Source organism: Nycticebus coucang, chromosome 11 (assembly GCF_027406575.1).
Source record: "Nycticebus coucang isolate mNycCou1 chromosome 11, mNycCou1.pri, whole genome shotgun sequence".
NCBI classification, from domain to species: domain Eukaryota; kingdom Metazoa; phylum Chordata; class Mammalia; order Primates; family Lorisidae; genus Nycticebus; species Nycticebus coucang.
Window position 1 is genome coordinate 102,088,445 of NC_069790.1, and position 26,278 is coordinate 102,114,722.

The window sequence follows — 26,278 nt, forward strand, 5'->3', positions numbered from 1 at the left end:
TGCAATCTTTTCAAAACTGACATGTTAAAGAGTATGGAAACCATTTGCATGATATAAATATAATCTCCAAATCAAAGATGAGTGAAAATAGCATCTATAACTGGGGGTAAGAATCTAATTTAAACCAACTATACTACAGAATAGTCATTTCCTCTACCTTTAACCTTGAGACTTTATCAATTTCTTCAATGGAAAGAAAAGAAATATTTTGACACAGGGTCAAAAGAACAGGCACCCTTTACGTGGAGAGTTATTTTGAATATCTACTCTATGACCTTTTTAAAAAATCCCATTGAGGGTGGTGCCTGTGGCTCAAAGGGGTAGGGCACCGGCCCTATATGCCAGAGGTGGTGGGTTCAAACCCAGCCCTGGCCAAAAACTGCAAAAAATAAAAAAATAAAAAATAAAAAATCCCATTGATAACTGAAGCTTGATGAGAGAAAAAAGTAATGATGAGAAGCCTGACAACTAGTCAAATATGAGAATATCTACTTTATTCTCTTATTTATTTATTTATTTTTTGTAGAGACAGAGTCTCACTTTATGGCCCTCCGTAGAGTGCCATGGCCTCACCCAGCTCACAGCAACCTCCAACTCCTGGGCTTAAGCGATTCTCATGCCTCAGCCTCCCGATTTATTCTCTTATTAAAAAGAAAGTTTCCCTCTCTCCCTGTGCCAGGTACCCAGGCATGCTCATGGCTCTCAACACTCCCGTGTGGTCTGTTCCCATTTCAGACCCTTCACCAAGAAACACTGCTCTTAAGTCCTGAGTGGCCAATGCAGAGGTTTAAAAAAGAGAAAGGAAAAGTAGAGTAAAACAGCAAAAAGCTCATGAAACAGAAGTTTGGGGGCAAAGTACAGAGAACCTGAACCTAACAGAGGCAGCTGCTGGGTTTAGAATTTCCTGCCAATTTTGGTATCTTACAGGGGTTATTTTTAAAGCTGGATATTTAGAATGTGATTAAACTATAAAGGCTATCCAGGTTTCTGCTATGCTGTGGATACCATTCAAGTTGCTTAAAGTCTCTGAAGTAAATAAAATCCTGTGACAAATGTCCTTCACGTTTAACATTTACTCCAAGTTTTCTTTTCAACAATGAAACGGAGCATATACTTTCATGCCACATTTATAGACAGGACAGAGAGTGGCCACACACCAGAAAGCCGCTACATGGGAAAGTTCGGAGGGCTGTGCTTGAGGTCCAGCTCTTCCTTTTGTTGCTTTGTTCCCGTGCAGATTACCCACCCCCTTTCAGCCAGTTTAATCACCAGTGATAATGGCAAAATGCCGTGCAGGGCCAGCGTAGGCACTAAGAGCCACACACACGCTTTACTCATGTCATCTTCACAGCAACCCCAGACGTACATTCTATTGCTGTTCCCAAACCCTAGATAAGGAAACTGAGGTCCAGTGAGCTGGCTCAGGGTTACACAATCAGTAGGTGGTGCAGCCAGGACTCAAAACAGTGATCTTGGCCACTGTGTTGCAGAACCTGCCGCCAGCACACCTGCCAGTCACACCCCAGCTGGAGCACACGGTAAGTAAAACTTACTTAAAAGCAACAAAGACCATACGAACATGAGGCAGATTTGTAACTGTGTCATATGCAAATATATTCTCTGAAAAATTTAAATAAAATTCATGATAACTAAGTACGGGCAACTCTAAAACTAACACATTAGTTTGTCCTCTGAAAACAGCTTTGAATAATTTGTAAACTACTTATTTTTTTTTTTTTTTTTTTTTTTTTGTAGAGACAGAGTCTCACTTTATGGCCCTCAGTAGAGTGCCATGGCCTCACACAGCTCACAGCAACCTCCAACTCCTGGGCTTAAGCGATTCTCTTGCCTCAGCCTCCCTAGTAGCTGGGACTACAGGCGCCCGCCACAACGCCCGGCTATTGTAAACTACTTATTTGCAAAATCTGTGATATGGAGCTTTTAGAAGCAGAAGGAATTCAGAGATTCTGTTTTCAGTCAGGGTGGTTAAGTAAGGCTCAGAGACACAGAGGTGAAGTTTGCACCTTCTTCCTTTAACCCCCAGACCAGTGATCTGCCACTGTGTCACTGCCACATGGTGGCTATGAATGCATCTGCAGCGGTGAGACACTTCTCAGGTACTTTAATCTGCCAGGCACCCATTTGTTCCTGTGATGCATGTGTGTGTGTAATGCTAAACCTCAGAAATGAGTGTCAGTTATACATTTTTTCCAGCACTGCAAGTTCTTCAGGCTTTAAGATGAAAAGAATGAGGGTAAAAAAGTATTTTCTTCCCGTTAATTGTTTTATTCAAGGAAAAAAAACAAGCCCCTATTAAAGGTCTGCCTATGATGAATATAACTGAAGTTCTACCTAATTCTTTCCTTTCTCTTTACATTAGCTCATTTGCACTCTCTCTTAAGTTTAGTGGACTCTTCCCCAAGTGTCTGTAGCACATGGCCGTATGAGCAACTGGAGGCGGGCAATTTGGGGCTTTCTGAGCTGCAATGGTAAAGAATTATTTGGCTAGTTACCCTTCAAGGAGAAAGTAATTTCTTTTTTTTTTTTATTGCAGAGACAGAGTTTCACTTTATTGCCCTCGGTAGAGTGCCGTGGCGTCACACGGCTCACAGCAACCTCCAACTCCTGGGCTTAGGCGATTCTCCTGCCTCAGCCTCCGGAGTAGCTGGGACTACAGGCGCCCGCCACAACGCCCGGCTATTTTTTTGTTGCAGTTTGGCCGGGGCTGGGTTTGAACCCGCCACCCTCGGCATACGGGGCCGGCGCCCTACTCACTGAGCCACAGGCGCCCCCCGGAGAAAGTAATTTCTTAAGTAGGGTCTTCAAGCCTTTCATTCTATGTTCACTAAAGTATGGCTTTATTTAATAAGTAAATAAACAAATATATATATGTATATGTATACAGTTTTAGCTTTTTTTTTTTTTTGAGACAGAGTCTTACTCTGTTGCTCTTGGTAGAGTGCTGTGGCATTATAGCTCATGGCAACCTCAAACTCCTGGGCTCAAGCGATCCCCTTGCCTCATCCTCTTGAGTAGCTGGGACTACAGGCACCTGCCACAACACCTGGCTAGTTTTTAGAGATGGGAATCTCACTCTTGCTCAGGCCAGTCTCGAACTCCTGAGCTCAAGCAATCCACCTGCCTTAGCCTCCCAGAGTGCTAGGATTACAAGTGTGATTATGCCTGGCAATTACTATTATTTTTGAGTCAGAGTCTCACTCTGTTGTCCAGGCTAGAGGGCTGTGGTGTCAGCCTAGCTCACAGCAAACTCAAACTCTGGGGCTCAAGTGATCCTCCTGCCTCAGCCTCCCAAGTAGCTGGGACTACAGGCGCCCACCAGAACACGGGCTAATTTTTCTGTTTTTAATAGAGATGGGCTTGCTCTTGCTCTACTGACCTCAAGTGAACCTCCTGCCTTGGCCTCCCAGAGTGCTAGGATTATAGGTGTGAGCCACTGCACCTGTCCTGATTCATTATTTTTGCTTAGAACTTTTCTTCTTCTTACGAGAGGCAAAAGGATAATTTATTATTTTTTTTATTAAGTCATAGCTATGTACATTAATGCAGTCATGGGGTACAATGTGCTGGTTTTATATACAATTTGAAATATTTTCATCAAACTGGTTAACATAGCCTTCATGCTCAGAAGTTTTTTAATGGTTCTATATATAAGGTCACACTAAAATACGTGAAAATGCCTCTCCTTAAAAAGAAGTCACCCCTATTTGTTGACAAGAAAAGTTAAGAGGGTGGCGCCTGTGGCTCAAGGAGTAGGGCGCCGGTCCCATATGCCGGAGGTGGTGGGTTCAAACCTAGCCCTGGCCAAAAACCACAAAAAAAAAAAAAAAAAAAAAAAGAAAAGTTAAGAAAAGACAGACGACTATTCCTGGTTTAGTTCAATGTAAGAGAGCAGAATGACGGTATGCACGATTCTGGAATATTTTTGTATTCTTTTTTTTTTTTTTTTTTGTAGAGACAGAGTCTCACGGTACCGCCCTCGGGTAGAGTGCCGTGGCGTCACACGGCTCACAGCAACCTCTAACTCTTGGGCTTACGCGATTCTCCTGCCTCAGCCTCCCGAGCAGCTGGGACTACAGGTGCCCGCCACAACACCCGGCTATTTTTCTGTTGCAGTTTGGCCAGGGCTAGGGTTTGAACCCACCACCCTCGGCATATGGGGCCGGCGCCCTACTCACTGAGCCACAGGCGCCGCCCGATTCTGGAATATTTTTGTACCTTAAATTTATAGGCTGGTACATTTTTCCCAAAGACTTACTCAGTGTAAAAAGTTACTTCCTGGACTGTAATCATAAAATCAAATGTTATTTACTCCAGCCATAACCATTCACATACTTCCTGTCATAAAAACTCAGACTCAACTGGAATATTAAGTAAAACATGCAAAAACTATAGGCTGGAAGTGACCAGAAGTGTTAAGTTCATATTCCACTTTAAGAAAGGGATGAATTACTCCTCCTTAGGAAAATCAGTATTGTGTTTTACCATCTTGGTGACTAATCCCACTTATGGCCCCCAGAATGAACTCTGAGTGTTAAAAAGGAGTTTCTCTTCCTCACGATGCCTCCCAGGGCTGCTTGTGTGTATTGGGGTGCAATACACTTGCAGAGTTCACGGCCCAGAATTAAAGTTGTGAAGACCCAAAGACTTAAACAGTGTAGATGCACACATTTTAAACACACATGTACATTTTTCTTGGTGCCTGCTTACTTCTAAAAAAAAAAAAAAAAACATGCTTCCAAATTCCTAGGCTTCTGTGTTTCAAGTGGGAAAATCAGAGCCAGTGTACACATCCGATGGTAGGAGAGAATGTGGGTGAACAGATTTGTTTACAAAACAGGGCCTGGCAAAGTCTGTCTCTCAGTGCCACAGCAGGAACCATCCAACAAAACAAATACACAAACACACAAGAATCCAGGGAAACAGCTCCTTCCGAGGAAGGTGTAACAGTGTGTGATTAAAACTGGGCTTTAAGTTACAATGGGCAGTGGCTGGGGCTTGATTTGGGAATATGCCACCAAGTCCAGGTAACACAGTTGTGCAACAACACTTGTACTGACATACAGGGTGCCACAAAATGTCTACACATTTTAAGAAAGGAAAAAGCTGTATTAAAATGGTAATAACTCAAGTCATGTTTGACTTCTGCAATTACAAGAGATACAAGATATGATAGACAAAATAACAAATGTTATCAGTATATACTAAGTACTGCAATTTTAATACAGTCTTTTTCCTTTCTTCAAATGTGTATACATTTTTTGGTACCTTCTGTATACAGTAAATGTCAAAATTTACTTCTTCAGCCCTGGTTTCTTCTACCTTTAATCCTACACTTTTAAAATGTTTCTATCTGGATAGGGCAGGCCTTTTAAACTCATGACATTAATTCACTGTATTTCCATCCTACGGGGGTGGGGGGGGTTGAAAGTTTGGCCTCTGAACTCCTTTTTCACTGAGGCGGGGGAGGGGCTGGCAGATCTGTCAGCAAGTCTGGGCAGCACTTGCTTCCACAGTCTGCCACCCTTGTCCTTCCTCTCCTATTCCCACTGCCAATAAACATGTTGGACCTTTATCACTCTGTTCCTGAGCCAGTAGGATGAGCTTTTCAATTGGTTCACTTGCACACTGAAAGAACACAGCAGGAGTTAAGAAGATTGGGTTCTAGGAGGGACTCCACAAGAAACAAACTACCGTGATACTGGGGAAGTTTTGTTAATTTTCTTGGGCCTCAGTGTTCTCATCTGCATAGCATGAAGAAAATGGTTATCAAACTATATTAGCTAATCCCTGATGTACACAGTCTCCAGCCATCATTTTCTGAAATTTAGTTTCTTCATGTTACTACACTGCTCAAAAACATTCAGCGTCTTCTAGAGGATAAAATTCAAGTTCTTCAGTTTCTGGATTTTTATAATGAATTAACAAGTTAATGAACAGTAACTAAAGAGTTGATAGCTGAGGAAAAGAAAGTTAACAGAGGGGATAACATGGGAGGTAGAGTCTCTAAGAGAATGTGTATCAAATAATTGGGAGGCCCTCCAAAAAACTGAAATGCTCATACAATATGATTCTGCCTCAGAAGCCAATGTTCAATCTTTGTCCTACAAAATGACATGCTGTTCCACCACATCCTAAATTAGTGTTATATAACGTAAAACAAACTAAGCTTCAACTTTTTCTTTTTATCGTTCAAGATTTAGTCTCAATAAAATGTTACTATTTGTTTTAAATGTTTAGTTCAGTTGTAAGTCAATTCTCTTTTTTTTTTTTTTTTTTTAAGAGACAGAGTCTCACTGTATCGCCCTTGGGTAGAGTGCCATGGCGTCACACGGCTCACAGCAACCTCTAACTCTTGGGCTCACGCGATTCTCTTGCCTCAGCCTCCCGAGCAGCTGGGACTACAGGTGCGCACCACAACGCCCGGCTATTTTTCTGTTGCAGTTTGGCCGGGGCTGGGTCCGAACCCGCCACCCTCGGCATATGGGGCCGGCGCCCTACTCACTGAGCCACAGGCGCTGCCCCGTAAGTCAATTCTCTTCAAGTAGTAGTTTTCTGGTAACAGTTATCTTCAGATAACAAGGACCTCCTGAAATAGTAGCAATGGAAAAAAGATTATCTGATACACAAATATTAATAGTAGTTAAAAAAAAAAAAAGGACTGATTCTCCAGCCCACAAATGGAAAGGGATGTCTAAGTTTCCCTCTTATTTCAAGACTGTCAGCCTAACCTAGTCCAAAGGGTGAACCCACGAGGCCACGCTCATCAGATCCATACCCCATTCCCATCACTTGTATCTGTGGTGGCAAGACTGTGGCATCTGTACGGCATTACATCAGACCTTGGGCGAGTCTGACTGACAAGACAAAATTAGACTGCCGTCTAGTAAACTCTGAGTATAAATCTTAACTGCATGATTACTCCAACCCGTCTATCTACCCAGTCATCCGAAGATCCCTATTTTTTTTTTTCTAGAAGACACAGAGTCAGGAATCAAGAAGAAATCTATTCCACTTTTAAACTACCCCACTGAATCAAGATCCTCCCTGACATAAAATGTGCACATACACTGTATAAATCAAATGGTTTTGGTTCCTGCAAATATGCTTCCATCAAAGGTTCAGAGAAGGAAGGGCTATTTTGAGAAAGATTTAATGGGATTTGTACCATAAAAACTCAAATACATACTGACTTAAAACTAAGACAACACTGGAATACTAAGTGTAGTTGTTATAGTGAACTAAGCGAGTTCACTTGCTTTTTCTAGTGACTATAATGTCTGCCTCCAAGAAACTAATAAAAAAGTTGTCTCTGGTGCCAGAAAGAAACCCAAGAAGGCATGCTTTCAGAAAAATTTAGTCTTAAGTCAGTAAATTCTGAGGCATTCACTGTAAGTGATCAGAACATTATTAGTGAGCTTCTGGCCTTACAAGATTGATGTTTGCCACAGGAATATCTTGACGTATTCCTAGAGACAGTGAAATAGCTCTTCTCTGAAAAGCAAAAGGTTTTACTGTTTATTAAGAAAAATTCAGAGCTGTGATCTACACATTATAGTTATGGTTCTCTTTCAGGTATTTGCAAAGCATACCCATAGTTAAGACACAGTGCAAAATTTATATGTCAACATATACAAGAGGCTTTCTAGACTTCGGGAACCTGAAATTGGGGAATGGGGTGAGCAAAAGTGAGATACAAGGAAGTACGTGGCAGTTCAGCAGTTTTGAACTTGTGATTGTGATTTCAATTTTTAACACAGCACTGGTTTTCCAAAAAGGATTTTGGTAGCACTTGACCCCAAAGGCAGCACAAGGACACTGTTGAAGTGTGTACTAATCAAGACCATTAATAATGATATTCTTTCCTTTAAAAGACCCTGGACAGAAGCTGAATATGCATGCGGCTAATGCAGAGTGCTGCTGCTGTTCCATTCACAGGCCTCAGGAGCAGTGAAGCCTGTGCTTGAGACGCTCGGGGTGGAATGCTTGTTTTGGAGAGTATTCAGTGGACAGCATTTGGTTTCCTCCATTTAACCAGGTCACCCAGGCATGGAATGCACAGTTCTGCCAGACAGAAAGCATTCTGGATGCCTGAGAAACAACAGCTTGTCCGGGCTACTGATACAAAGAGAGGCCACCGTTTCCTTTTTCTCTGCTTTGAATGGCAGCTTTGACGTCACACCAACTAGGAACCACTGGAGGAATAAATAACAAGGCCCAAGCCAAAAGTGCCCCACTCTGTCTCAGTGGCATGGCCATTTTAATCTAGTTCTGGTATTTTCTGTGGCTGCAGGGAGTCAGCATGAGCAGAGATGGATGACAGAAGCCTAAACACATAGCCTAAACAGATCTATGACCAGTGCTATCTGGAAGAAACACGGATAAGCCATAATTCCTGAATCAAACTTGCTTCTGACAGACTAGACTTCCCAGGGAATGCTCCTAGAGACTTTGCTGATGGTTCAGACAACTGCACTTTCCCTGAAGAGCTGACCTTCCTATGTTTGAAAGCAGACCTGTCCTGAGAGGGGCTGGCGCATAAGCATGCTGGGGAATACCAGAAGCTCACAGAAGCAGGCAGCCTTTGCAAGAGACCTGTCTCATTTTCTAGGGTAAAAACAGCCTTTTAGGGACTTTATAATTTAAGTTTAAGCAGTTAAATATGTGCATTAGCATCCAACTGCAGTTGTTTGAACAAATGGGTGAAGAATGTGCAGACGCTGGCAGGCTTAACTCACCATTATCTAAAATGAGTTGTCTGTGTAAGTCATCAGAGTAGTTTGAAAAGCATGGTCTTCTGTGCTTCAACCTTATATCAAAATTATAAATTATATTTAGCTACGCAAGTGTCAGATTATTTCCATTGTGAATGCAATATTAACTATATACATCTTAGGTAATCTGTAGACAAGATCTAAAAGCATCATCCACTACTTTCATGGAACAGAAAAGAGCTTCTACTGCCAGTTTGCCCTAACTTCAGTCCCTGCCTTTCAAGTGCTAACAACTGTCAAACCTGAACGAAAACCCACAGGGCTCAAGATCTTTCGTGAAGGCTAGAGCTGGAAAACCAGGGGCTGGAAGGGTTGCCTTGGAGGTGAATGTGTGTGCGGGCGCGTGTGCAGGTGTGTGTGTGTATGAGTGTACACGTGGGGCACGTGCACCCACATGATGGAGGTGAGTGGACACAGTGTAACCGGATGGAGAGGCGATGAAAACACCTGCTCTCATGACTCCTGTGCTCTTCCGAAACACTTCGTCCCTTTTATTAGCTCTTTCTTTTTTTTTTTTTGCAATTTCTGGCCGGGGCTGGGTTTGAACCCTCCACCTCCAGCATATGGGACCCATATTGGGCCGGCACCCTACTCCTTTGAGTCACAGGCGCCGCCCATATTAGCTCTCTCTTTTCTTAATTAAATGAGCATTCCCAAGCACTCTATCCCTGAAGTCAAGAGTGTCCATCTTATTTCATGAGATTAATCTGCCGTGAAGATTTACTCACTTTCAAAGATAAAAGAGGGTAAAATTCTGATCTGAAACTTCTCATTTATGCCTCCGACCCCAGAATATGCCCATGTGCCTTCACACTGACCTAACTACCCACATCTTCCACAGGTGTCTGATACCTGTTCTCGAATCTGTTCTTTGGACTCAAAGGATCTTACCCGGGTAGATAACAAGCTCTTGTCTTGTTCCTGTGGCTAAAAAATTTTCAGGGTTCAGTGATTAGACAATGGAGAAGATAGAGCAAAAGTAATTTTTAACTACTTCTTCATTATTAATATTTTTTGGCCAAATGGCAGTTATACCTGGGCAAAACTTACTCCTGTTCTACCCTTGTTTTTATTTTATAAGTGATTTTTATAGTATAAGAACTAAACTTCTTCTGAACTCATTTATTAAACTTACGTTTTTAAGATGAGAATGATGGAATTTCTCACTATTAATAATTTATTTTTATTGTTCTTAAAAGGGATGAGAGAATGAGAGGGAAAAATTTTTTTCCATCTGTATCCTGATTAGAATTTTTTAATGTTCAAATTCCTGATTATAAACTGCAGTAAACAATCAGTCATTCATTAACAAGCAAGTATTGAAAAGGCGATATTTAAAAGAAAAAATAAAACATGATGTGATTAAAACCCCACACACGTCCTCACTTCAAGGCAAATGCAGTGACCATCTGGGTATTTAGAAGGTGCCAAATATCGCTGGGATCTAGATTTAATTCATGTCATAAAGAAAGCACTGTCTTTTAATTTGTTCACAAAAGACCTAAAGCTTCATGGAAATAGTGGTGGTGAAGTGAATTGCGAAGATTAAAATTAGGTATTTTAAAATTACTTAAATATGTGATGAATCACAAATTTGAGCAAACTTTCAATGCTCTGGTGTTCGGCCCCAAATGACAACAGCTTTAGTAAGTTTCTGCCCTAATTTCCTCTTCTGTTTGAAAATCTTTAAAAATTAGTGGGTTTAGAAATCCTGCTTTTGGTCAGAAGGGGCAGAGAAGAAGAGATAAGACTTGTTCCCAAGGGGCCAAACACAGTTCAGACGTGGCTGTGTGCGGGCTCTTGGTCTGGCCATGCTGCTGAGCACTGGGAAGAGTCCTCATTCCAAGTGACAGGAAATAGGAAATGCCAAGAGGCTTTCGGCACCCACGCAGAAGCAGCAGTGCTCACAAGCCAAGCCTGAGGGCACCAACTTGCCATCCAGGGTCCTCAGCCAGCCCGATGGTGGCTTCCTTATAGCATATGCTCTACCAGCTCCTGAATCCTGCACCAACAGCAGACCACATCCCTGTTTTCCGGACACTGATGGTTTTTTTTCTGTGAATTTTCTTCAGAAACAGACAGCTATTATAAACATCATCTAAATGAGCTCTCCCTTTTCCAGTTCCTCTTTTGAAAATGGTAGAGAACAAGCAGATCTTAGCCCTAACTTAGTTTGTAAAAAACAAACATTTTCTTCTTCCGTTTATCACACTCAACCACAGTCATCATCTAATCCTTTAATGCACATGTGAGAAGTAGTTTTCAGAAACAGTCGCTTGTGTTAGGAAAAACTTCTATCTATCCATCCATCCACCCATCTATCCCACCACCCACCCACCATCTATCCTTACATGGGGTGAAAAAAACACTCTAATACCGATCTTCAAGAGTGACTTTGCTACCAGACAGCTTCACAAAACCAAAGTTTTATATATATATATAAAGCTACCTCCAGTAGGTTACAACAGAAGATGGGTTACCATCCTTGGTATCTGAATGTGTACACGGAGGTAACACATGCTTTACGTAGACTCTGTGGTGCGTGCTCTTTCCCTTCACCGTACACCATATACCGCAACCTGATTGTTCTGTGGGCTTGCTGCCTGTTTCATTTGCTAGTCTGCAAGCTCCATGCAGGCAGGATTAAGGCCTGTGTTGTTCTTTTTTTGTTTCCTTGCTTATAAAGATTTTTGTTCAACTGATGTGAATAAAAATAGTCACAAACGGTTTCTGAATTTTGGACTAATCAAGTAGGGAGAAAGAACAAATACCTCTGCCTTCATTCACAAACGTATGCTTTACCAAAATTGTTATAAACTACATATATTTTATGAGAAACCATTTCTTGAATCTGGAAAACAAAAAACATTTAAGAACAAAGTTATGTTTTTAAGTAAAAGTCATAAGAACATTATCTTTATGAATTACTCAATTTCACGATCAGGAGAATCCCTGCAAACTGATCATCCAAGGGACTTTAACGAACTGGTCAATGTAAATAGGTGATCAACAGTGGGAATTAGGCCTACTGTACTACCACATACATGTGGTGAATGTCTACTCTATGAAAATTAGATCAACGTGAGTAGGGGTCAAGGTAGGGAGATGGATGGCTATGGAGGTTCTACTATAATTAATTTTTTCTGTTTTGCTTCATCTTCATTAGCAGTTTTATGAACCCATAAGCTTCTTATTCTGAAAGTTGCTATTTATTTACTTATTTACTTATGAGATGGAGCCTCAATCTGTCGCCCTAGGTAGAGTGCTGCGGCATCACAGCTCTCAGCAACCTCCAACTCCTGGGCTTAAGCGATTCTCTTGCCTCAGTCTCCCAAGCAGCCGGGACCACGGGTGCTGGCCACAACTCCCGGCCATTTCTCGGCTGTAGTTGTCATTGTTGTTCAGCAGGCCCAGGCCAGATTCAAACCCGCCAGCTCTGGTGCATGTGGCTGGAGCCTTAGCTGCTTGAGCTACAGGTGCCGAGCCAGAAAGTTGCTATTTAGTCCATTAATCTTAAAGATCTCAGATGTTCAAGAGCATTTGTTAGAGTCTTTTCTGTGGAAAATAATATTGGACTATAGCTCATTACAAATTCTTATAGAGAAAAAGGCAAAATAATAATGGTGGATAAAAAAAAGAACTTAAAATATCCATTGTTAAAACCTGATGAAAATTCCCAGTTGAAGTGGCGTCCATAGCTCAGTGGCTAGGGAGCCAGCCACATACACCGGAGCTGGTGGGTTGAAACCAGCCCGGGCCTGCCAAACAACAACAACAACTACAACCAAAAGATAGCCAGGCCTTGTGGCAGGTGCATGTAGTCCCGGCCACCTGGGAGGCTGAGGCAAGAGAATAGCCTGAGCCTACCAGTTTGAGCTTGCTGTGAGCTGTGATGCCACGGCACTCCACCAAGGGCGACATAGTGAGACTCTGTCACCTGTGTTGTTCTTGTATAAACACTACTGATGACAGGAGGAGGCAAACGAAGGGAGGGAGGAGTAGGTGAGAAGAAGAGGGGAAGGAAGGAGCGGAAGAAGAAAGGACGAAATAGCCACCACACCAGTTTTAATAAACAGGGGTGCCTTTGAAGTTTCATCATATTCTTCATTCATAAAGTTTAAAACTCCTCACTAAAATTCCTCATTGTTATCTCACTGAACCCCACAATAACCCCCACTGACTTTTTAACGTTAACATATTTATGGGCAGAGGCACAGATATCAGGAAGGCCTGCTCCAGGGCGACTGCATTCTCTCTGTACTGTCATCGCTGTGGCACACGGTTCTGCAGTTGAACTGTCAAGTGGGGTGTGTGTAAACACAGGTCTGTGTCCCTCTAAGTCGACAGTTTGAGAACTGTAAAACGCGTCCTGCATTTCTTCCATTTTTATTCATTCAATGCGTCTGATAAGCACAAAGCCCAGATTTGAACTGTGAATGTATTTATGCAAAGGAGAACTTGTTCTCAAGCAACTCTTCCTGTGATTACCATCCACATAAACATGCAGCTTCTGGTAAGAAGATTCTTCTCAATTAGAAAGTTTATTCATTGATGATGAATAGATCACTAAAGACAGAGGACACCTCAGACTCGATTGGTAGGAAGGCAGGTTGTATCACTGGGGGAGGAATCACATGAATCCTTAGGTCATTGGCTGGGGGTTGGAGGCAGGAGCTAATGAGGGCTTCCCAGAGAGCATGTGAGGTGTCCTTCATCAAGCAATAAATCCTACAACATCAGGAATTAGGGCACCTATGCCGATAAAGACCTTGGAGGTCAGAGAGGTCATGTCACTTGCTCGTGTCTCCTTGCTTCCAGCCTCTTACTCTTTCCCCAGCAAAACCAACAGCCCTTTGCATTCTCTGATATTACTGATCTTCATAACAAACAATCCATCAACATTACAGACAAACTGAGGTGGAGAGAGTTGAACTGGCTTGACCAAGCTCACAAGCTCATTACCAGCAGAGCTGAGAAGCGTCCTTGGTCATAAAGTCTTGCTCCTTAGACTTACGTCTCAGCTCCTGACATAGCCTGCAGGAAATCAATGCAGGACAGAGAAAAGTGCAAACAGAATTTTTCTAAGGAAACAAAGTCCCCGCAAACCATTCTAGTTTTAAACCATCTTTTCTAGGAATACTTACTGATGGGAAATTTAACCTGCTGAGCTGAATGCTGCCCAAACCTGGTCCACCTTTTTCCACAAATGCTTAAGGCCCTTCTGTCCAGGCAGAGTCAAATACAAACTTTTACCATCTGTGGCTGCCCTGGGAGTTGTGAGAATCAACAGAAATAATGTATGCCCTTGTGAAGCTTAATATTGTATATCTCCTACGACATCCCTTCCTTCTGACAAACACAAAACCCAGTCCCAATCTGAGCACGATCAGACCGACCTTGGAAATTCAGCTGTTGTCTTGCTGAAACTTTTCTCTTACGTTTCTCCATTGATTTATCAGCATGCATTATTAGCTGAGGGACTACAATCTGTCTAGTACTCTTCTGATGACATTCCTCCCTGCACTCTCGGTCCTCCACCTATAGTTCAGATTTTCTTCTCCCTTCTCTTAGACACCTACATCTTCTTGACTTACGTGGCTTGAGAAAACAGTACACATTTACAAACATATGAAGCTATCTGCATGGCACCTGTCACCCAGAAAGGCAGAGAGGTGCCAGTTCAGACAGCTGGGATAATTCGTCCAGGTCCTGTCCTGTATCACCGCAGTGTCACAGAAATGCAACCTTCTCCACGACGCCCTCCCAAGGGCAGTCAGCTAAGCCTTGCTGATTCTGTGGTAGGACATTATGTATTACAACATCATTTGCAGGAGTATCTCCAGGTCCAGCTGCATCCCTGTAGCTGAGGCATAAGTCTCAACCCCTTCGGCTTGTGGCTCCAGTGGTTCGTGATCTGAGCCTATTGCCTGTGTGTGCTTGTCAAAAGCCCTTAGAGCAAATCATGTTTCCCTTGGCTTGGGGCTTGAGCTCCTTGCTTTAAAAAGGATTTTTTACTATTTATTGAAGTAAAATTAAACCCTTTCAAATTTCTGCCAGATCCCCTGGAGATACACATGTATGGTTTATTGAAACAAAACAAATGTGACATTTGAAAGGCAGGGGCCCCAGACTGTAGTCTCTGGCCAACTAGTGACACACTGGGTGGCTTCAGGAAAATAACTTAAATCAAGAAGACATCATTTTTGACAAGCACAGAGTGGGTACTTGGCAGGTGGGCAGTGCTCTGTGAGGTCTGAGCTGGGTGAAACTAGGTCAGTGAGGACAAAGCCCTCTGCTGGGGTCCACTGACCAAGGTGGCATTTTATAACTGGGTTTAAAGTGGACACAATGAAATGTGACCCCAAAATGTTTGAATTCCTGAAGCTAAAGGAGCTGAGAGATAACTGTCATTTAAAGAAGGGCAATACTGCCTGGAGCTAAGAACACAGCTTCTAAGAAGCAGACTCTGTGGATCTGAATCCCACTCTAAATTTCTGACTAGTTTCCTCATCTGTAAAGTATGAATACATAGTAACTGCTTCCCACAGATCCTTAGAAAGATAAGTTAATAAAGGTAAAGCAAGCAGGCCACTCAGTGAGCATGAGCCATTAACTAAAGGATAACAAGACACTATAATCAAATATAATAAATAATGTATTTTTTCAGTTTCCAAAGTATTTTTTTTTTTTTTTTAAGAGAGAGGGTCTTGCTCTGTCACTCAGGTTGTAGGGCAGCATTATCTAGTTCACTGCAGCCTCAAACTCCTAGGCTCAGGTGATCCTCCCACTTCAGCCTCCCAAGTAGCTGGGACTGAAGCCATGCAGCATTGTACCTGGCTAATTTTTAATTTTTTTTGTAGAGAAAGGCTCTGGCTATCTTGCTCAGGCTGGTTTGGAACTCTTGGTCTTGAGTGATCCCCCCTCTTCAGCCTTTCAAAGTGCTGGGCTTATAGGCACTTGTAAGCCACCGTGCACAACCTACAAAGCAAATTTATAAATCTGTGGATCTCACAAAACTCCATGAGAGAGATAACAGTAAGACCTAATAACAAGACCTAACCTTTATGTTAGATTGGCAACATTTGGAGTTGGCAAACATTTTCCCTATTTTCTTTGAAGCTCAGACTTTCCTCTTTTATCCTTTTTATAAGTCACATTTCAGCAAAGTGACCAGGCAGCTTTGAGGGGGGAAAAACAAAGCAAAGAAAGAACACCACACAGACTTTTAAGAAACAAAAAACCGGGCGGCACCTGTGGCTCAAAGGGGTAGGGCGCTGGTCCCATATGCCAGAGGTGGCGGGTTCAAACCCAGCCCTGGCCAAAAACTGCAAAAACAAAAACAAAAACAAAAAAACCTGTAAGCGTTCACATAAAAATCTCAAGTGATAGGGTAAATAGTATTGTAAAAAGAGCCAGAAAGATAATGCTCTCGATGCCATCTACATGCTTATATTCCCACCTCAGATATCTCTTCTGAGTAACAGACTTTAATATCCACCTGCCTATTCAACATTTCCACTGGATTTCTAATAGGAATCTCACATCCAACATGACTAAAACTGAACTCCTTGTTTCCCATCCCTCCCTTCCCACAAGCAAGACAGCAGATACACCGTGATACAGTCACATACTAGAATGTTATAGCAATGTAGATGAAGGAAGTGTAGCTATACTCAACAAAATGGATGAATTTCACAAACACAACATGTAGGAAAAACTCAAGTTGCCAAAAAAACTACACAGAGCGTGATACCATTTTCATATGTCTCAAAATGCCTTTAGGGATAGGCATGGTGGCTCACGCCTCTGCATCTAGCACTCTGGGAGGCCGAGGCAGGAGGATTGCTTGAGTTAAGGAGCTCAAGTCCAGCCTGAGCAAGAGCGAGACCCTGTCTCTAAAAATAGCTGGGTGTTGTGGTGGGTGCCTCTAGTCCCAGCTACTGGGGAGGCCAAGGCAAGAGGATCGCTTGAGCCCAGGAGTTTGAGGTTGCAGTGAGCTCTGATGATGCCACTGCACTCTACTCAGTGTTACAGAATCAGACTTTGTCTCTTATAAAAAGCCTTTAAGAATACATGTTTATTGGTGGGACCACACCTATGGTGCATCTTACAAGGGTACATGTGAAACTTAGTAAATGTAGAACATAAATGTCTTAACATAATAACTAAGAAAATGCCAGGAAGGCTATGTTAACCAGTGTGATGAAAATATGTCAAATGGTCTATAAAACCAGTGTATGGTGCCCCATGATCGCATTAATGTACACAGTTATGATTTAATAATAAAAAAAGAATACATGTTTAAAGGTGATTAAAATACATAAACTTTTTAAAAATCAAGAAAAGTATAAATATGAACATCAGCATAGGGGGGAAGCGGAAGAATGATAGGAATGAGGTGCACACAGTGACCCTGAAGTATTCGTAATGAGCGGACTCTGTCTCACTTTATTGCCCTCGGTGGAGTACCATAGCATCACAGCTCACAGCAACCTCCAACTCCTGGTCTTAGGCGATTCTCTTGCCTCAGCCTCCCGAGTAGTGGGAATACAGGCGCCTGCCAGAACGCCGGGCTATTTTTTTGTTGCAGTTTGGCCGGGGCCAGGTTCAAACCTGCCACCCTTGGTATATGGGGCCAGTGCCCTACCCACTGAGCCACAGGCGCTGCCCTTATGTGCTGATTCTTAAATTCCATGGTGGTTCACTGGAGCACATTTTAAAATTGTGCTTCAGGGTTTACACATATGTTACATGTAACCTTTTCTACATATCGAATAATCAAAACATTAAAAAAGACAGAAATGCCATCCACAAAAATGAATTGTGTTGAAAGTTACCCTTATTTCAAAACAACAAACTAAGCAATGGAGGACAGTAAGTCTTGTTTAAAATATGAAGACATTAATTTACATTAATAAAGCTGGTTATGGAATATAATCACTTCAGCAAGGATGAATAAGACATGTATGTAATATGTGAATCAAATGCCAAGGAGAAACTAGACTTATATAACAGAACAAAATTTATCAAGACTCTTTTTCCTACTTTGCAAGTTTTCTTCTTAAAAAACCTGAACTGATATTACTTGTTCAGTGTTAATTGTTGAACAGGTGGATGAGTTGTCTCCTGCACTGTTGGTCTCAGGACTCTGGAGGTCAAGGCTGTCCAGTACAGCACAACCACTGAAGGCCAGAGACTTTAGAGTTATTCTTCTTTCCTCTATCAGCACTGAAGGCAGTTTATTGTAGCTAGATTCAGAATAAGTTTCTACTTTCTAGAATTCTTAAAATGAACACAGTATCAGAGACTACTGTAGGAGGAAATGACTGGGCTCAAAGCAACTCTAGGCATGATGTCCCCTGTTTATGTGTTTGAACAGTCATAAAATGCAAAGAGGCCTATGTATTTCTTGTCTTTTTACATAAGAGCCGAATCTATTTGAATGGCCAGGGAGAAGATAGTTTGATTTAGATTTGGCATGGGTTTAGGGGAAGAAATGTCTTTGTAGCTGGTCCTAAATATTATGGCAAATTGGACTTAGTTAGTCACCAAGGGAGAAGTTGCCACATGTTCTAACAGCAGCCATTAGGCTTGGCAAGAAAGAGAATGAAAGAGCTGCAATTAAAGCAACACCATTTCTCCACCATGGCGGAGATGTACAAGCCAGGACTACTGCATGTGACTGTCTTCCTTTCCCATGGCTGATCAAATCAAGCACTGCCCTTTCAAATTAAATCTCTACCATATTCTAAAGAACACAAAATGCTAAAGTTAATTTTAATTTCTAATGAATTCTAAGGGAGAACTTTTTCTTCTTCCTTGATAAAAAAAGAATAAAATATTCAGAATAGAGATTCAAAATGGGGAGTGAAAGCAAAGATTCTGAGTTTGAGAAGGTTGGGAGGGTGCATTTTTCTTTTCTTTCTTTTTTTTTTTTTTTTTGTGGTTTTTGGCCGAGGCTGGGTTTGAACCCACCACCTCCAGCATATGGGACTGGCGCCCTATCCCTTTGAGCCACAGGCGCCGCCCTGAGGGTGCATTTTTCAAATGCATTAATTTTATAGCTCTAAGAAGACAGATGACCATCTCTGAGTCACATTCTTGCCTGTATCTGTCTTGCCATTTTGACTGGCCATTCTCAAACACAAACTGCCCAACTGTGTTTTTTTTTCTTCTTCTTTCCATTTTAGCAATTTTTAATGCAAGTTGTATATAAGATTATTTTATTCCTGCATCTTCCCAATTGTTTCTTCCTTGTACTTTGGCTTTCTGTTAAGGGTCTTTTTAAGGTCTTTGTCTTGTTTAAGTCTAGTGATAACCACCTTGCTGGGGTGAATGCCCACATTGACAGTCGCACCATTAGCCTTTCCCGCTGCACCCGCTCAGTGGAGATGACGTATTCCTTCCTGTAAACCTGGACTACTTTGCCAATCTGCTGACCTTGACAGTGCCCCTGGACAACCTGAACTTCATCATCCTTTTGGATGGTCATGGACCAAACATTGTATTTCTGCCTCAGCTATGTGAAAGAGGGGAAGACATAATCTTCCTGAGAATGTGGGAAGGTGCACTGAAATGTCTTTTGTGGTTCTTGCTTTGGTCAGAAGTCACAAAGGGACTGAATTTCATTTTGGCTGCTGCCTCTTCAGTGACAGCGGAAAAAGGCAAGAGTGAACTGCTCAGCTTTAAAGCCTCTCAAAGTCAAGCAAAGGTGCCAGTGTAGCACAGGGCAGGCTGTCAATGGCTTTCACTGAGTGAACCTGCACTTGGTGAGTGGCCTGGGTCTGGATATATATTCTAAACCTTCTTACAACTTACAAACCTTCTACAATAACTGGGTTTCCACCAGGTTCTTGTAGGTGAAAGAAAATTAATTATGAAAGCAGACATAAAACTTGGCTTACAAAATAACCATGCACGCAGACATGTGTATTTCACATATAAAACACACAAACCCAGAGGCTACCCTTCTAGACCATGTCGTCTGTTTTACAGAGAAAAAAGGAAAATTCACGTTATTTACTTTAGCTCTGCCAGAAATCATCCTGCAGAGGAGGCTGAGCACTGGATGTCGCCTAATGCTGATTTACATTTTTTTAAATCAAACATATCATAATTTACTATATCTAAGAGGAAAAAGAAGCTTATATAATGGCATCGAATCACTGGTTTTCAGTTAGGATGACAATGCTAGCCTCTCTGGGCTGCTGAGAAGACTCCATGAGGACAATGTTTATAAGACACTTAAAATAGCACCTGGCTACAACAAACCTAGTTGGTGGCAGTCATGATGTTATTCCCTCAGAGGACCATGGGACACAAAGCAGAGAAGTTTGCCATTTTCTTACCCAAACACACCTTGAGAGGCTAGACAAGGAACCAGCCCACATCACCACTCTACCATGTTCCCATATGACCCTGGGTGAATCATATGCCCACCAGTGTCACTAGGCTAGACAGGAAAGCCTGGTTGCCAAAAATACACTGCAGCATGTTTACAGTGTTATTATAACAGGGATGCTTTCCCTTTTCTGAGGAGGTAAGAAACATCACTGGATGGCTTCTTAAGAAATAACATATAAGCATTTTCTCTTTCAGCACAGGCCCTACCACTACCACTACCATGATGAATATTCTGGATGGCCCCAAAGGGAGAGGTGGACAACTGTGTTCAGACATCTTAAGCGGAGAAGCAGCAGAGCGGAGCAGGCAAGGAACGAACTCCATAAGTCTGGTCTTCTGGGTCCCAATCCTGGCTCTATCACTCACCAGCTGTGCAGCAATGACCATGTTGCTCACTGGGACTCAGGAGACTCTCAGGCAATGACCACGTTGCTCCTCAGGCTCCTTGAGCCCAGGAGTTTCAGACCAGCCTGAACAAGAGTGAGATCCCCCAACTCTATGCAAAATAGAAAAATTAGCTGGGCATGGTGGTATGTACCTCTCTCTAGTCCCAGTTACTTGGGAGGCTGAGGCAGGAGGATGACTTTTGCCCAGGAATTTGAGGCTACAGTGAGGTCTGATGATGTCACTACATTTTAGCCTAAGCGAAAGGGCAAAGCCTTGTCTCAAACAAACAAAAAAAACCCCACCCCTCTAAAATGGGGATAACATTAGTCCTTAGCTCTCTGAGTGGTTGTAAAGATAGGTATCGCTAACACCTGTAAAGCAATTAGAACAGTACGTGACATACAGAAAAGAGTCCATACACGTTAATGAGGATCATGCATAGTATACCCAGTAACTTCATCACCTCTGCTAATGAAAACAGGAGGGCCAAATAGCACGAGAGCAAACCTGAGGTTTCTCCTTGAATCTCCAATCAACTTTCTGCATCCTTGTGCGTTACACCATGTGCCTTCCGTAATTCATTTTTCTCAACTAAACAACAAGCAACATACAGTCCACCAAGAATGCCTAGACAGGCCTTGGTGCAGCTTTTTGCTATATCAACAACTGTAACTGAACAATTTAAATTTCTGTATCTTTTTGTATCAGTCAGGGTTCTCCAGGGAAGTACAACCAAAAGGGTGTATGTGTGTGTGTGTGCGTGTGTGCAGAAGGTGAGAAGATACTGAGATTTATCTTGAGGAAATCACCTTGCGCAAGTACAGGGACTGGCAAATTTGAAATCTCCAAATCTTACAGTTTGGAGACTGGAGACAAAATCCTTTGCTTCTCAGAAGACTTAAGTCTTTTTCCTGTTAGGCCTTTAACTGATTGAGATGAGGCTCACATATGTTACATGCTAACCTGCTGCACTCAAAGTCCACTGATTTAAATGTTAATCTCATCTAAAAAATACCTGCGCACTCGAAGTTCAAATCTGTATAAGACCTCGGCTTCCTAAGCCATAGTCCCAGTGTCCAAACATCCCCAGTATCTTTTGTTACACGGCAGGTAGCATTCATAGGCAAATCCAATACACAGGTGACACACCAAATTCTCACTGTCTGTGCCCAGCTGCCTGCGTGTTCTCCACTTTCTTACTTTGCCCTTTGAGATGGGAGATCCATGGAATCCTCAGTCTTTTGTTTGGAATGGAATCTAGGCCATGGCCACAGCCAGCAATATCCTGACTCTGGGATACATTTTAAAGTGATGATGGAGATATCCAAGAACTCCAAGCGTCTGTATCCTGTTGACTTGTGAATTGTCCCTTTCCATAAAAGAAGCTTCATTTTTGTGTGTTGTGGAATTTATCATGACCTTTTGTAATAGACCTGAAGAGTCTAACCTCTATGTCATGAAAATTATAAAATGAGTTTCAATTCTATACATAATATTTGATTTCTTGAAATAAAAACAAAAGAGTGAAGTAAAAAAAAAAAAATACCTGCGCACAGACATCTAGGTTTCTGACCAACTATCTGGGCACTGTGGACCAGCCAAGCCAACACATACAATTAGCGGTCCACTATTCTTTCAAAAGAGGTAGTGCCCAGATGGTTCTTTGCTGAGGGAGAAGCCTCTAGACTACAGAGCAACTTGACTTTCCATTAGAGACAAATCCAGACAAGGAACATATATCTTTGGAGGTCAATTCTAAGTGTGACACAGCTTTTAAGGAATCCCTGGCTCTGGCTCCTGCCCACCTCTCTAGTTTCATCTCCTTGCAACTGTTCCCTCCATTCCAGCTGCAGAAGTTTTGGTTCTTAGGATACGTTGTGTTCCTCTCTTGCCTCTGGGCCTCAGTACATGTTATTTCCCACTTTTTATCTCAGCCTTCATCATTTGCTCTCATGGTAAGCACTACAGCTGTCTTGTCGGGTTCCCTGGCCTGACCAGGTGTTCCTACAGCAATTCTGCACTCCCCTTTCATCACAGGTCAACCTGTCAGCTCTGTGAGGCAGCACTACGCCCTGCCCTTCACCACTGGATCCATCCCCACTGCCAAGCTGGTCCACGGTGACACTCAACAACTTCCTGCAGAATAAATGAGCACACAGGGTTCCTAAAACTATCTTTAGTCCTCCTTACCTTGCCCTGGAGATTTAGCTCCACATCTCCAGCCACTTGATGGACACCTAAATGCGGGAATGTGAACGTCACCAAATCTGGATATGCAGGTCATCTTCTCTCACATCTGCTGTCTTCCAAGCCCAGTACAGTAGGAAGAACACAGGCTTGGGGGGTCAGAGATGCCTGCACCAAAATCTCTGTTCTAGCTCCTATTTGCTGTACATACAATTTTAGACCAGTTGCTAACTTTCTATGAATCTTAGTTTTCTCATCTCTTGAAAAAAGAATGAAAGTATCAAACTCATAGTATAAGAAAATTAAGTGCTACGAGATCTCAAATTACATTACAAACTCATCCTAGCAGTGCTAATATACTTCATAGAATACCACAATGGTCGTATCTGAAATACTCTCCTGGGAAAGCTATGCACCAGCAATGCCAGAACCTAATCTACCCTTCCAAGCAATTTTACAACTCTTTTTTTTAAATGGAATAACCATCAAAGCTGTTGTTGTGTTACCCTGATGTCTTGAATGTCATCAAAATGTCTTCCTTCCAATATTTCCTTTCTCTTTATTTTTAGGTAAAGGAAATATTGGGAGCCTGATCAGGTGAGTAGGGAGGATGTTCCAATGCAGTTACTTGTGTACTGACTAAAAACTCCCTCACTGTGCCATGAGCTGGTGCATTATAGCCATAAGTTGTTGGTCAAGATCATCAGTTAAGATTTTCCTGTTTCTCTATCTATTTTTACTTGGGTGGCTATGCTTCTCAGATTGTGAAATACAATTCAATGAATTTTTGCCATTTTTTGGTCAGTTCTGCTGTTACTGACCATTGTGACTTTTCTTCATCAGTGATGCTTTCTCTCCCCTCAGAAAACCATGGAATCCACTTGTTTGTTGCTCTAACTCAAGCTCTGACATTCTTGCTGTAGCACATAAAAACACACAACAATAACGAATGCCACTCAAGCAAGACACTGCCACATGTCGACACAAATACAACTCTGAGACGCTGATGTACCAATGCCATGAAACCTTCCCGAGGAGCGTGGATGGTGCTGCCAACACAAGCACACAGCGGCTAGGTTGTGAACTTAATGGTCAGACCTCATGAAACCTGGGAAATGCCTGGCACAGAAGTAGTGAGTGGCAGGCACCTGGGTTCAAAAATATGGAGTTATTTGCTTCCCTCTTCCCCTCCCAGCCAACGCTTATGTACAGCAACAATAACCCTTATTATCTAGGCAATTCATCAATCCTGTTCTCCAATCTGGTGACCTGCTCATTCAGTCCTTCCTCACCTCCGTCCTAGACCATCACATCAGCCCTAGTGGGCTTCCTGGCTCAGCTTACTTCACTAACCAAAGCCACCCTGGTACCAAACTAGGCTTCTTCAGGAGAAATCCCACTGCTACTCTCCTCACCAATACCCTTCAACTTCTCTCCAGTGACTTGGTATTAAGTTTAAATAACTGAGTCATATGACATTCAAAGGCCTCCCAGTTCTGGCCTCCAAGGACCTTTGCTACTTATCTCTTCCTTAGTCACTTTACACACAACTGTTGCCCAGAAAACAAATCTGTTACTGCCCACTCAGTACACTGGTACTTCCCATCCCTGGCTATGCCTCTGCTCATGTTTCCCTGGACAAGGACTCTCCCCTCCCTGTCCTCAAGTCCCACACTACCTTTCTTTCATAGTCCAGCTCAAATTGTCTTTATCCATGAAGCATGTCTTGAACACCCCAGCCACATATAATCTTTCATTTATACAGACTTGGGGTTTATTTCTCTCTCTACTTTTGATACCCTTATCTCTCTGAATTTATTCTAATTGTATCTGTGCCCAGAACCTTAGCTCCAAGCACTTCCAGGGTGGCGGCCTGTCCCAGCCCACCCTGTCAGGCTCAGGAAATAAATACCATGCCCTAGGGCAGGGCAGCTCCACATACAAACCTGCGGGGTGCTACTGAGAACCACCAGCCTCGGCTATAGGACAGAAATTCTGTCCCTGCGGACTGTAACACAGAGGGAATGTGAATAAGCCTTCTTTCACCCCTTCACTCAGAGATGTAAGAAAACTTCAAGCTCATTGTCTCCCACAGGCTATGTGTCTACTCTCAGCAAAAAACACAATGAGTGATGCTTTCGTGTATTATGTCAAAAAGACCCAATTTTAATATGCAATGAAGAAATCTTTCACCGAAAGTTTTCTCTGGAGAATACAGAGTGATTCTAACAATGTCCAAAAGCTTTCTTCTGGACCTTGCCTTTTGTGTAGCCATAACTTCTTTTGGTTTTTTAAAAAAGACAAGACAACTATTACAAAATGAAAGCCTTTCAACTGACTGAGAGTTATAGAATTCCAGAAACAAATCCCAGTCTACTCATCCTTAAAATAACACGAGATTTTTTTATTCAGGGTTTTCATTTCCAAAATTCTGTTATGTAGTCACTTAATGAATCGCAAACACAAGGGTTCTCATTTTCCCCATCAAATCCCCCCCCCCTTTTTTTTTGTACAGACAGAGTCTCACTGTACCGCCCTCAGGTAGAGTGCCGTGGTGTCACACGGCTCACAGCAACCTCTAACTCTTGGGCTTACGCGATTCCCTTGCCTCAGCCTCCCGAGCAGCTGGGACTACAGGCGCCTGCCATAACAAATCCCTTTTTTAAATTTTAACCCCCTCTGGGCTCTAGCAGTAGCACGTGCACTCTGTTAGCGTACTCACTGGTCTGCAGTGCTAGGGCTTTACGTCATTTATCCCATTCACCTGTGTCTGTCTGGGATGCCAGATTCGTGACCTGCTCGTTTTTAAATCTGCAGTACTCACTGCTGGGATGCAGGAGATGGCTCAGCGCATGTTCACAACATAAATCAGTGACTCAAGTCACTTGTCTGATCATCTACACTATTCATCAGAGCTACCTCCAGGTTATTTCCTACCCTCGAAAAGGACAGAGTTCTCACCACTGTGGATGGTCAGAAGAAGATGGAAAGGCAAGGGGAAACAAAGAGGTGGCATCACTACAGCGAACATTTCATGCACATGTATGTCTATGTGTCTTTGCCATGTGAGTTAAAATACTAGCTGTGGAGTCACACTTTATAGGCAGCTTCATTTAATTTGTGTATTTGGTCCCCCTGAAATAAATACCGATGGGCAAAACCACATTATTTAAACCACACCTTCAAAAGGATAGCCAAGTACCTAGTTGATTATCTAAAATTATTACATGAAGAAAATGGAAAAAGCCAAAAGACCAGCCTGTTGAGTACTGTGGAAGCTTCACTTATTAGGAAATGACTCACTTTTCAGGTACCACCCAGTCACACAAGCTGGACATCAGTATCTTCAGAAACCTACACCTGTTCTTCCCGTTTCAACAACATAATTACATCTATATTTCTTAGAATGTTCGTTACAAGTTGGTGGCAGTTCTGAAAAAAGCTCTAAATGAAATGAGAGACATGACTCAAATATGAGCTTTTCAAATATACTGTTCTGGGTTTAAGAA

The 26,278-nt window shown here is 42.4% G+C and overlaps 1 long non-coding RNA gene across 1 annotated transcript; it reads left to right on the forward strand.

Moving 5' to 3' along the window:
- Window positions 1-1,495: 1,495 nt before the first annotated feature.
- Window positions 1,496-3,967, forward strand: LOC128598804 (uncharacterized). Its single transcript, XR_008383708.1, has 2 exons — window positions 1,496-1,538; window positions 2,555-3,967. It is a non-coding gene; the product is annotated as an uncharacterized LOC128598804 (long non-coding RNA).
- The last annotated feature ends 22,311 nt before the right edge of the window (window positions 3,968-26,278 follow it).